Below are 13,805 nucleotides of genomic sequence, written 5' to 3' on the forward strand. Positions count from 1 at the left end.
GCCTATTGAAACCAAATAGATGTAATCAGGGCCTCAATGCTGGGGAGGGGGCATTGATGTTGGTTTGCTTATTGTACTAATGGTGTCAGAGAACTTTGGGGAGACATTTGGAGGTATCTTTCTAGTGCTGTGAAATGCTTACTTATGCAGAACAGGAGGATAGGAACACTGTCACTCAATGGTTGATGACCCTTTGTGCTTGGTTTGAGATCTTATTCTTCAGGCACTCTTCCCCAGACAACCAAAGGTTGTGCTAGACACGGGAGGCAATGGGAAATCTGGTCATTGAACTTTACTTTTTCTAGACCGTGACTCCTGAAAGCAGACCATAGTTTCTAGGGTTTTGTCATGTTAACTGCTGCACACCCCCTTGACCCCTGATGATCCTTACTGTCAGTATTGGAGGATGACATGTGGCTGCCTTCAGGAGAGTGAATCCAAGGAAAGCATCCAGTCCAGATGGAGTTCCCAGCCAAGTACTGAAAACCTGTGCTGACCAACTTGCCAATGTATTCATGGATATCTTCAATTTCAAGTGTTTTTAAGAGGCTGATGTTGAAGCCTATCACCTCCTGTTTGAGCAGTGACATAGATTCATTCCAATTTGCCTACCACTGCAACAGCACATGCCATTTCATTGGTGCTACACAAAGCTCTGGAACACCTAGGCAGCAAAGACACATACATGTTTATCAACTACAGTTCAACATTCAGCACCATCATCCCCTCAAAACTGATCAGAAAACTCCACAACATGGGCTTCAATACCCCACTGTGTAATGGGATCCTGGATTTCCTCACCTCCAGACCATAATCAGTGAGGTTTGGAAGAACATCTCCTCCACAATCTCCATCAGTACTTGAGCACCCCAGGGCTGCATACTTAGTCCCCTGCTCTACTTTTTTTATACCAATGACTGTGTGACTTGGTATGAAAAAATATCATCTACAATTCTGGTGACCATACCAAGGTAGTGGGTTGTATCAAAAGAGGCGATAGGTCAGCATACAGGAGGGAGATCGAAAAGTTGGCTGAATGGTGCATCAACAATAAGCTCGGACTCAATGTCACCAAAACCAAGGAGCTACTTGTGGACTTTAAGAGGAGAAAACCAGAGGTGTACGATCTGGAGATCATTAGGGGATCAAAGATGCAGAGGGTAAGCAAACTTAAATTCCTGCGAGTCACTATCTTGTGGGACCTTTCCTGGACCCAACACATGAATGTCATCTTGAAGAAAGCACGACAGTGCCTCTATTTTTCCTAGGAGGTGTGAAGGTTTGGTATGACATCCGAAACCTTAACAAACTTCTGCACGTGTAGTGGAAAGTGTGTTGGCCAGCTGAATCACGGGTCTTGTATGAGGACACCATTACCCCTGAGCATAAAGCCCTGCTGAAGGTAGTGGGCACAGCCCAGTATATCACAGGCAAAACTCTCCTCACCATCGAGAACATCTAATGAATCTTTGCCATTGGCAAGCAGCAGCATTCGTCAAGGATCCACAGAATCCAGGACATGATCTGATCTCACTGCTGCCACCAGGAAAGAGGTATAGGTGCCACAAGATTTGTACCACCAGGTTCAGGAACAATTGCCTTCAGCCCCCTAAACAACAAACACAGTCAGAGACTTATTTAAAGACTCTTATTTTGCATATTATTTATTAATGATTTTTTTTTCTGTATTGCACAGTTTGCTTACATTTCTTTCTTTGTTTACATTTCTCTCTTTCGTATACATATCTTTTATTGAGTACAGTTTTTTGCACTACTGATAAATAGAAATCCTGCCTGGCCTGCAGGAAAAAGAATCTTAGGATTGTATGTGATGTCATGTTTGTACACTGACAATGAATCCGAACTTTTGAAATTTCATTTGCCATTGAATTTACCAATTGCAGACCAATGCTCAGGCCCTTGATAGGAATTGTTGAAACAAATGAACTTCTAGCGATTCTGACCAAATTGTAGGCATAATTCTTCATTTTGTGTTTCTGTTTCCTTACCAAAGATTTGACCTAGGAAGTGAAAAGCCTTTACCGCTGACTGACTTCCTGAGCTTCCAAGAGTGAGCAGAGCAACACATGCCACTATTGGGCTTAACTAGCTGTCAGATTGAGTCTCCTCATGCTAACTCCAGTCCTACTGGGGGGAGATCTGCCTACAGCAGAAGCTTTTGTTAGCTTTGGTATTTAATTTTGTTCTTTTTCTTCTTTTGCCCTAATTACCAACTTCAGTAGGAGGAGTGGCCACATGCTTCCACTCAGCTGTACTTCATCTCTTGAATATTCTGCCACCTCTCAACTCATTGCAGCGCAGAGTTGAATCAGAGCCTGTCTGCTTGGTAGACATCAACACTGCAGTTAGCCAATTACTTTTTGCTGCAATCTGCTGGGGTTTACCAGAAAAGAGAAGAACATTTGATTGCAAAGTACCCAAACAAATGTGATGGAAAACTATAGCAGGATATCCACAATTTTTCAATACACTTCCCTTGCCAATATTTTCCCCATCATTTAACTGGCTCTTATCAACATCTACTCTCTGGAGAGAAGCATTTTTTTTTTTAAACTCCTCCTCCCACCCCCAGTCAGTCACCAGAGAAAATTTTGGATGGATTTAGAATGAAATTCCCTCCCTTCCAAAAATGTAGCAAATTAAACAAAGTTTGTGGAAACCTCATCTAAAATTTTGAAATAACAATGCAGTTTGAGATTTGATTCTTGTAATGTTCAATATGTGCAAACTCGTCTTCTTCAAAAATAAAATAGTTGACAGGCTGGACAAAAAGACAAATTGGATTCAGTCTGAACATCAGAAAAAAAAAACACAATGCTGGAGAAACTCAGCAAGTCAAACAGTATACTTTGTGTAGCAAAGATAAGGATACATAACCAATGTTTCAGACCTGAGTGTTATACCTGATGAAGGGCTCAGGCCCAAAACGATGCAGACTTTTGTGTTTTACGTTTGATGCTTCAAAGATAGGTATCAGCTTATAATCTTTTCTGTTGCTCAAATATAGTTACTAAACAATATCTTGCATGGTTCTTGGAGCATGTGAAAAGAAAAAAAAATCTTCAGTTACTGAAAATATCCTTTCTTTTTTTCTGGAGCAAGACACCATTCAGGAGTTTAAATTTCACTCAGGAACTCAAGGAAGGAGGTAGTGGGAAGTTATTTTTTCTTGTTTGCAATCTTGTCTCTTGTGCATAATATTTGAGCTTTAGTTCTTGTTGATAATCACGCACTTTTATTGACTGCCAGACCATGTTTATGACAAAACAGCTTCTATTCATTTTTAGCTTCCTTCTGTCACCTAATGAGGTTACTATTCACCTTCACACAAAAGATACCTTCTAATTCAAATGTTACCATTTCAAACAAATAAATAAAATATGCATATTCTATCTGTTCATGAGATATAATGAAAATAATGACAGTGAATATTAAACTTCATGGTGCTTACACCACTCTATACTCATTTATTTCACATGTTACAAGCCCAGAGGACCCCAAAACCCAGCAGCAATAGATATTCACCAAGACAAAAGTTGCTTTTAATTATCTTTAAACATCAAAACAGGATCAAACTTTAACTTATTACTATTATCTTAGGTTATTACTATTAACTTAACTAACCTAACAACCCCCTTCTAATTCTAAGTGCACATGTATGTAATGTGTGTATAACTTCAGAAAATTTCTTTGATTCACAGTTCAATCTCACTTCTCATTCCTCCAAGTTCACTGGTTGCAGTTAATTCTTATATTGGGCACAGAATTTAACATTTATGAAGTTCACCAGGCCTTGGTGCTTGAAAGGTGGCCTCCAAATGGGGTTTTTCCACAAGCTTTCCAGCTTTTCCTGTTCCAGTCCCAGCTGCTGATGCTGGCTGTAGAACTGATCTTTCTCTCCCTCTCTCAGAAAAAAAGCCTGTTCGACTCTCTCTGCTTGCAAAAACCACATGACTCTCTTCGAACAGCAAGCTGTACTCCAGATAGCCTGCGGCTCCAAACTCCATTAGTGAAGTCTCTTGGGCACTCTCAAAGGTTTTTGCAAATGCACTCAGGAGCCACCCTGCCTGGCATGAGCAGAGCTCCAGTATTTTAAATGAGATCTGTTTTGAAGTGTTTGTATGTGACCGACCCTAAAAAACCTGCCCCAGTTTATTTCCCAAAAACATATACAATATACAATATAAACACAACATAATCTGTCACACATCCATTAACTGAAGGCGGAAATAAGAATAATATAACTCTATAATGCTCTTTTATGATTTGTTCCACAATTGATGTCAAGCTTGCTTGAGTTCTGGAAGGTCTCCAAACAACTGTTCTTATAATTTTTTTGGTATAAACAAGGATTGCAATACTTAAACCAACTGTTCTGATTTCCAGAAAATCTTGGCAAAAATGAAAATATGGGCTTCTGTAGTCAGACAGATATAGCTAATTCAAGAAAAACTGTCAGACTAATTGGCTTAAATACATAAAGCTTCATTTGCATGATGATGTGTCAGTGTGAATTCATAGAAAGTCATAAAAGGCTTTATGAATGTAATTACTATTTCAACTACATGCTAATTAAAGAGAGACCATGGGATATACTTTCTACAGGGATTTCCAAAGTGTTCTATGTGATTTTGGCAGGAATCCTTGGAAGTTGGCATAAATACTGTTTACATGAAGTTTCCACCTAATCGCAAATGATTATTATGAGGATCCCTTCGGAATGAGCACGTGAATGTAAGAGTTATATAGGCGCAATATTTCAAATCTGTGGTTCCTAAACCAAACGGGCTACAAATGGCCTTTACAGCAACAGTGATCGGGACCGGGGTTTAAATCCCACGCTGTCTGTAAAGAGTTTGTACATGACTTCCTGTATCTGCGTGGGTTTCCAGTTCCTCCCACAATTCAAAACATACCAGGATGTTTGATAAATGTTCAGGGTAGATTAAAGTTAACGTTTAGAAACTTTTCCAGTTGTGTTTCGGTGTGATTCTCAGACACCAAGTGCTCAGGTAGAATTGAGTGACAAAGCTGGCTGGTAGAATTGAGTGACAAAGCTGGTTGGTAGAATTGAGTGACGAAGGCAGAATTGAGTGACGAAACTGGCTGGCAGAATGGAGTGACTAAGGAAGAATTGAGAGACAAAGCTGGCTGGTAGAATTGAGTGACAAAGGTAGAATTGAGTGACAAAGCTGGCTGGTAGAATTGAGTTAGAATTGAGTGATGAAGCTGGCTGGTAGAATTGAGTTAGAATTGATTGATGAAGCTGGCTGGTAGAATTGAGTGACGAAGCTGGCTGGTAGAATTGAGTGACGAACCTGGCTGGTAGAATTGAGTTAGAATTGAGTGATGAAGCTGGCTGGTAGAATTGAGGTAGAAATGAGTGACGAAGCTGGCTGGCACTTGAGAAATCATGAGAAATCTTTGTTCATGCTGGATACTTCTGCAAACAGCAAATGCCTAGACTGAATGTACATAGTTGGTAATATCTTAGTGGTGTTCCAACAATTGTTCAAACACTGTCCAAGATTAAGTTTAAAATAAAGAGAGTAATTAATGTATTAAAGAGCAAAAGAGAAATTTTCCATGAACGAAACTGTAAACCCCTAAATCATTAAAAATTTCAATTACTCAGGAAAAAGGCTACTGAAAGGAAAAGGAAGATTATTTTGAACAATTTCACTGTCTTTCTCTTTCCTTAATTCATTTGCTGTTTTGCATTTCCAATATTTGGTATTTTCTTATTTTAATCACTCCATCTCCCTCTTCTGTTTCAATATGATGATATCTTTGCCCATCACTACATAGTGTTCTTTGTTGTCTATTAATGAAAGGGACTTCACAATTTCACTGCAAAGCAAACTGTCTTAATGTGACAACCTAAATTGCCTTAGAATTTTTCTGACTCAAAAACACAAGCATTCAATTTCCAACGCACAAAAAAAACTGTGGACAGGATTTTGTAGTTGGTGGAGAAAGAGAGACTACCCAATGAATAAACAGAAACTCCCCAGTCAATGATTCTGCAAACAGAATACATGAGACAGCTGAAAAATAAAACTGCTGAGTGAACACAAGCACCAGCCAAAAGTCACAACCCTATCTACTCAGCAGATTGATCATGAACTTCAATGACAAAAATGTACATATTTCTTAAGCAATGCCCAAAGCAAAATTGTTCAACTTTGGGCTGTGTGTTTTTGTGTGGATGGCATTACAAAGTATTTTGATATTGAATATATGTGATTCAATGGCAAAACAGGAGATACAGAGAGGGACCTAATGGGAAAGTAGGCCTCAAAGGGAAGAAGGAAACTGACTCGAGCCCTACAAAGTGACAAGACATTCTTCATTGGGAACCTATTACAGAATTTGTCAATGGATTCAGCTTAGACCAAATTTCAAGCATTCTCTACAGATGTGCCCAAACGTAGTGATCCTCCAGTTCCGCCACCAAAATCTCCAATCCAGCAGCCGGGTATGGGTGCCCACTTCCTTGCTTGTCCTGCTAGTCTTCCCAGTTCTCTGTGGGTTTGCCAATACTTCCACTGACACATCCAGTTGAGAGTCAATGATGGGATATTGTATAGATATTCAAATTTGCATTCAGTGCCTTGCATCAAGTGTGATAAAGACAGCCAACTAAGTAACAAGTCATACTGTCCAACTGTACGCATATGCTACGAGTTTCTGATGCAGCGCCATTTTAGTGTGTTCTTTTGCAGATAGTTCCACTTCTGGCCCAACTTCACTAGTAAGCAAGGCAATGGGATTACCAGCCACTTTCTGTGTGCAAATTAAGTGGGATTTTTCAACAGGAAATACAACAAAGCTTTTTGTAAACAATAAGTCAGGCAAATTTTCAAAAAGGTGAACTTGGGGCCTTAGACAAAAAATATTTCAAGGGTCAAAATCCACCTTATACGTTCAAGGATCAGCAAAATGGTTTAAATTGTTTCCAACCCAACTAACATTAATGGAGTAGACCAAAATTATTAAAAACATTAAACTATATTTCTAAGGCAGATTTGCCAATTAATATCAGACAGAAGAGCTAAATAACCATTAAACATGACAGAACAGAAACAGTCCTTTTGGCTCATCTAACCCCTGCCAATCTATTATTCTACCTAGTTCCAGCGACCTGCACATGGACTATAGCCCTCCACAAACCTCCCGTCCATGCACCTATCAAAATTTCTCTTACATGTTGAAATTGAACCTGCATCCACCACTTCCACTGGCATCTTGATTCACACTCACACCACTATATCTCAATCCACACTTGCCACCAGCTGAACCATTCTCAATGGTTCACTTTTAAACACAAGAACGCAGAAAATTGGAGTAGGAGTAGGCCAGCAAGCCCCTCAACCCTACCCCACCATTCATGGCCTCAATTCCTCTTAGGTCTCATAGTTTCCCATAGCCTTCAATTCCTCAGTTCTTCTGCACCAGTTCCCCATCACCCACAATTCTTCAATCCTTCAAATATTTATCCATCTCCACTTTAAATATATCTAAGAGCTAGATTCCACCAACCTTAAAAACAAAGGATACCAGAGATTCACTCACCTTAGAGAATGAATTTATACACACCTCAGTTTTAAACTACTGGCCCTTATTGCAGCAACATCCTCTTGTTTGTAACTCTCCCATAAACAAAAACATCTCAATACCTACCATGTTAAACTCCCTGGGATCTTATATGATTGAACAAGGTCACGTATCATTATTCTGCTAAACTGTCCAGCCTTTCTTGAGAAAACTACCCTCTCGTTCCAGGAATTGGCCTGGTGAACTCCTTTGGACTGCTGTCAATTTTTTTAGGTGAAAGGACCAGACAGCTTTTCATATGTGGCCCTCTCAACACTCTGCAAAATTGCAACAAAACTTCCCCAATCTTAAACTCCAACCCCTTAAGCAAAAAAAACTACAATGAAATCTAAAATAAAAACAGAAATACAGTAATTACTCAGCCGGCCAGGCCATATCTGTGGGAAGAGAAGCAGAATGTTTTCAACATGAAACCTTATTTCTGTTTCACTTCCCATAGATGTGGCCCAACCCACTGAATATTCCCTTCACAATAAAGGACAACAGTCATTTACCCTCTTGGCTACTTGTTGCACCTGCCTGCTAAGATTTTGTATTCATGCACCAGATCACCTACAGTGCTATCAAACAAATGTATAAAAGTGATCATAGTCAAACCAAAATGTATTCAAATAACCTTGAATAAAATCTGGGATGTGCACTTTAATCACATGCAAATTGTTTGATTATAAATTTAAAACTATGGAGCACAGGAATAAATAAAGGAAAAAAAGGGGTCTTTGTCCCAAACATTATTTTGGGCTCTGTAAATCCCTTTGAACTTTACTATTTTACACATCGAGTTTAAGGCTCTCCAATTTTACACAAGAGTCCTAAACATGTCCCCTTGTTTTGCCTTGAAAAAGCCCTGAATTGGATGACTTTCCCCTCGCCTCATGATGGTAGATTTCCAGCTTGTAATGATGATGTGTTCCTTAACTGCCACTTTGTGATATTTTGAGCTAATGAAGCACAAGAAAAATAACAAGATGCCATAAAATTTCTAAATTTTAATCTAAAGTGCAGCCCTTCCTGTCTTAATCAACCTGCAGAGCCATTGGAATTTAAAACAAGTTACAGTGTATTGTCATCTTGTTGCTTTCAATCTTTTGGGTTTGATCTTTTGTGAAAAAAATGGTAGCCTTTACTTTAAAAATTCTGACTTTCATCTGGAAACATTCCATTTTTATACACATCAAACTATATTTGTTGGCTTGCATCTTGTGGTGGAACATGATACTGTGGCTGGGCATGCTAGCCCACCTTCTGTGTCTGTAGCCCCTCCCCATAAGATCAACTAATAAAGGTTGAGAGCCCTAGTCTCCCTCCTCATACCTTCCTTGGACGAGAATCAGCAACATGCAGAGGCATGCCTGGGTTTTCTGATTTATAAAGCCTTTGACTTCTTGCTTTGTGCCTGGGGGTGGTCATTGATCTCACTACACAGCTTTTGTGATTTTCAATTTGAAGAGGGAAAAAGCAAATAGCAGAGAATGCAGAAGACAAATCTTATAGAGCTGCTGCCCAAAAGGCCCAAATTCTCCATAGATACCAAACAAGCATGAAATCTCAGAATATCTTCATAGCTCAAGGAGCCTGATGAGCTTCAGTAACCATGGAAGAGCTTTGTATGCATCCACAGACGCGGGGGCGTAGAGTTATCAAATCATACAGCATTGTACATAAAACCCCTAAAGCCCAATCCAGTTTGCATTTTTGGGTGAGTCCCATTGGTCTCTATCCCTCTACACCCTTCCTATCCATATTTCTACCCAAATGCCTTTGATCATTGCAATTGTACTTGCTTCCATAGCTTCATCTGTCAGCTTGGCCTAGAAATGATCTGAAATCTTCAAAAATGCAGCACTGCATTTAGTATGTCTGAAAAACTTGTTTATGAACTTAATTCTTGGTTTTAGAATTGGCGTGTTTCAGTTTATCTAAGGCAATTTTTAATAATTTGTTTAATAAAGATGTTCAGCTAATTGTATTACACAGACACAAAACAATTAGGCTTGCAAGCCTTTAATTTCCAAATATTATTCAGATTTTATGACCCTTGAAGCAATATATTACAATTATATAGCCATTGGAATCTCCAGTTTTCACCCATGTCACTGTATTAACTGGAAGAAATTTCCCACCCTTAATGGGTAATTAGTATCGAACTACAGACCAAGGTTTACACATATTGTTAATGTATAATACAGACAATCTGCAAGAAATTTAGACCTGAGGACAGGTGAAACATTTTTATCCAAAGAATTGTCAGCCTGTAGACTTCGCTCGAAACTAGAATGGCTTGTTTCAAAGCTTGTACTTTGGAGGTAAAAACTTGTTTCTCTGCCCAATGAAACACAGAGGTCTCTGCAGCTGTCTCTTAGCCACTTATTTCAGGCCATCTTAAACTGTCAAAAGGATGTCTATATTATTGTTGGAAATGTGAAATGGAGGGTGCCATCTGTTTACAAAGGCAAGGAGGCCAATACTTCCTTACCCCTGTTCAGCTACACCTTCTTGATTGGGATTAAAGAGAGTGATGATGGTGAGCAGGAGTTCCTGAGGATACCTCGGGCTTGGGTTTACCAGTGAACAGGACAGGAGACCATGCAGCTATGGAGATTACAGGTGCACAGGTAACAGTAGTAGGATCCACAGCCACACAATGTCTCCGAAGGGACTCTCTTTAACTTCTCTTTCTTGTTTTGATAGTGGCATTGTATTGGTTGCATTCTTTGTGTTACTTTACTGGGGAAATGAAAAACTAAGAGAATTTTTGAATATACAGCATGCCAAAGTGGTAAACCATTGTTATGGTATGATTGGCTGCTGCCAGCTGGACACGCTTCCCGAGACCTATCCTACCCATAGCCCTTTGCAATGCTCTCCATTTTACTCTGCCTTGTTCAGTGAATGAGGTTGATGGCTGTTCCAGTCCATAGTTAATAAAAGCCTGTCACAATTTCAGTCTTTTGTGATTATTGATGCTGCATCAACCAATGAATGGAATCCTAAGCATCTTTGAGAAGCATACACCAATCAGTTTAACTACCTCACTTGACCAATTGATGAGGGAAGATTCATTAATTCTTCTCCATGACTTCCTTCTAGTGTGGGCAAATTTCCTTCAAACCAATAATTTCTATTCATTCAAGTGTTGCCATTAATAATTAAGAAGCTTAAATATTTAGGATTAACATACATTGTTCGCAAACTAATTCTAGGAGCAAGATGTTCCCTTTCACTTCATTTGTATAGATTCCTTGTACCTCAATTGGCTTTCTTCTTGTTGGAAGAATGGGCAGGAATATACTGTTCCACCTCCAGGGAGCAAGCCCTTTACTGAATTTGTTCTAGCAGTGGAAAATGATTTTTTACTTGTCAGAACAGGGATATTGATGCAATGGATTAGCATTCATCCCCAATGTAGTTTCACCATTAAGCTTTTCAGATCAGTAATTACATTAGCAAATGTGAAGCAGATGTTCTTCCATATTACAAAATGTTTATCACGACAAAATCTGAATTCCTCTATCACAGTCGTTTTCCCTCCTTTATTTTTCCTAATACTTTTTTTCCACATTACACCTCCTAATATGTTGGCAATTTCTATTGATTTATGGAATCTTTTGTATTCTGAACTTGTGGCAGTTTGTAACTGAGCGAATCCAAATTAATAGAATTTGGGTTGTCCCATTTGGCCAATATAAAAGAATTTCATCCCATTAGTCTGGTCTGAAATCAGATGATATCCTGAGGAAGGTGAGCGGTGTGTTAGCTCTTACAATATCCTGTCCTGAAGGCTATTTTAATATTGAGCAAAAAATGATAATGAAGATTAAACTGTTGGATTATTGTTACTGATTTCTTTATTTGTCACTTCTATGTCCAATATTTTCTCTAATTGGCAACATGATTGCATCATTCTGCTGGTAATTTTTCATTAAACGCACCATGGCTATTTTGACATTGCGCTTACTTTTGATGTGACCTTAAACATAATGTGAGGAGTTAATTAATCCCAGATTTACTGGATCTGTTCACAGCAGTAAACCACAATTTTAAGTGATCATTCATGGATGGATGCAATTACACCAAAGAGTGATTGGGCCCCCACTTTTCTATGTTAAACTTGTACACCTGAAGTAGAGAATTACATTTCTGAAACTAAAAAAATATTCCAAACCTATGCCAATAAAAACATTTATAAAAACAGGCAGAGTTCATTGAAACTTACTGACCAACCTCTGAAGAGATTGGTGGGTCTTTGCTTCCTCACTAGCTACAGGAGGGGCCCCAAGGGATTCAATAGAAGCTATTGCACTTTTGTTCAAGAGAGGACAAAATAGATTTATCCTGGAAATTATTGGTTGATGAACTTCACAACAGTAGTGGGAGATCGAATGGAAAGGATTCTTCGGGATAGGATTTATGCACATTTGTAAGGTCATGTTCAGATAAGCTACAGCCAACATGACTTTGAGAAATGCAGATCATAATTTACCAATTTGAGTTTTTGAGGAGGTGAGAAAGAGAGTTGATGACAGTAGGGCAGTGAATAGTCTACGTGGACTTTAGTAAGGTGCTGACGAGTCCAATGGCAGGCTGAGTCAGAGGTACTTGCAGCTCAGTATGGGATCTGTAGAGAGTTGAGAGTTTAAATTCAGAATTGGCTGGCACATGGAAGATAAAAGGTATAGGTGGAAGGATGTTAATCTGGCGAGAGCTTTGTGACCAGTGGTGTTCCACAGAAATCAGTGTTGGAACCCCTGTTGTCTGTGATCGTACATAAATTACTTGCATGTAAAACAAGATGGATGGCTTATTAAGTTTGCAGATAACATTGAGACTGATGGTCAGTGTGGACGACTATTCGAGGATATAAAAGATATAGATCCGTTACATTCATGAGCATAAAAATGGAAGATCGTGTTTAATCCAGATAAGTGTGAGGCGATGCACTTTGGGAGGTCAAATGTTAAGGGAATTATACATAGTTAATGGTAGGGATCTTAAAAGTATTGACATGTAGAGGGGTTCCTTGATGATGGCCACACAAGTACATAGAGTACAAAAGTAAAGAAGTCATATTGCAGCAATATAAAACTTTGGTTGGGCTGCACTCGAACGATTGTGTTCAATTCTGGTCACCAACTACAGAAAAGATATGGAGGCTTTGGAAAGGGTATCAGGATGTTGCCGAGTTTAGAGGTTTATGAGTTATGGGGAGAGAATGGATAAATAGGTTGTTTTCTCTGAACCGCAAAAGGCTGATGATAGGTTTATAATAGCACGAGAGGCATTTGTCCTGGAAGAGCTGCATTTAAGGTGAGAGGGTTAAGTATAAAGAAGGTGTGCAAAGTATAAAGAAGCTTGGAACAGGCTGCCAGGAATAGTGGTGGAAGTGGATACAACAGTAACATTTAAAAGGCCTGCAAGCTCACACCTAGATACAAGAGCGACTTGTCCGTGAACTACTCTTTGCAGACGATCCCGCTTTGGTTGCCCATTCAGAGCCAGCTCTCCAGCGCATGACGTCCTGTTTTGCGGAAACTGCCAAAATGTTTGGCGTGGAAGTCAGCCTGAAGAAAACTAAGATCCTCCATCAGCCAGTTCTGCACCATGACTACCAGCCCCCCGACATCTCCATCGGGCACACAGAACTTAAAACGGTCAACCAGTTTACCTATCTCGGCTGCACCATTTCATCTGATGCAAGGATCGACAAAGAGATAGACAACAAACTCGCCAAGGCAAATAGCACCTTTGGAAGACTACACAAGAGAGTCTGGAAAAACAACCACCTGAAGAAGCACACAAAGATCAGCGTGTATAGAGCTGTTGTCATACCCACGCTCTTGTTCGGCTCCAAATCATGAGTCCTTTACCGGCATCACCTATGGCTCCTAGAACGCTTCCATCAGCGCTGTCTCCGCTCCATCCTCAACATTCATTGGAATGACTTCATCACCAACATCGAAGTACTCGAGCTGGCAGAGTCCGCAAGCATCGAATCCATGCTGCTGAAGATCCAACTGCGCTGGGTGGGTCACGGCTCCAGAATGGAGGACCATCGCCTTCCCAAGATCGTGTTATATGGCGAGCTCTCCACTGGCCATCGAGACAGAGGTGCACCAAAGAAGAAGGAGAAGGACTGCTTAAAGAAATCTCTTGATGCCTGCCACATT

Source organism: Narcine bancroftii, chromosome 7, assembly GCF_036971445.1.
Source record: "Narcine bancroftii isolate sNarBan1 chromosome 7, sNarBan1.hap1, whole genome shotgun sequence".
Classification (NCBI taxonomy): domain Eukaryota; kingdom Metazoa; phylum Chordata; class Chondrichthyes; order Torpediniformes; family Narcinidae; genus Narcine; species Narcine bancroftii.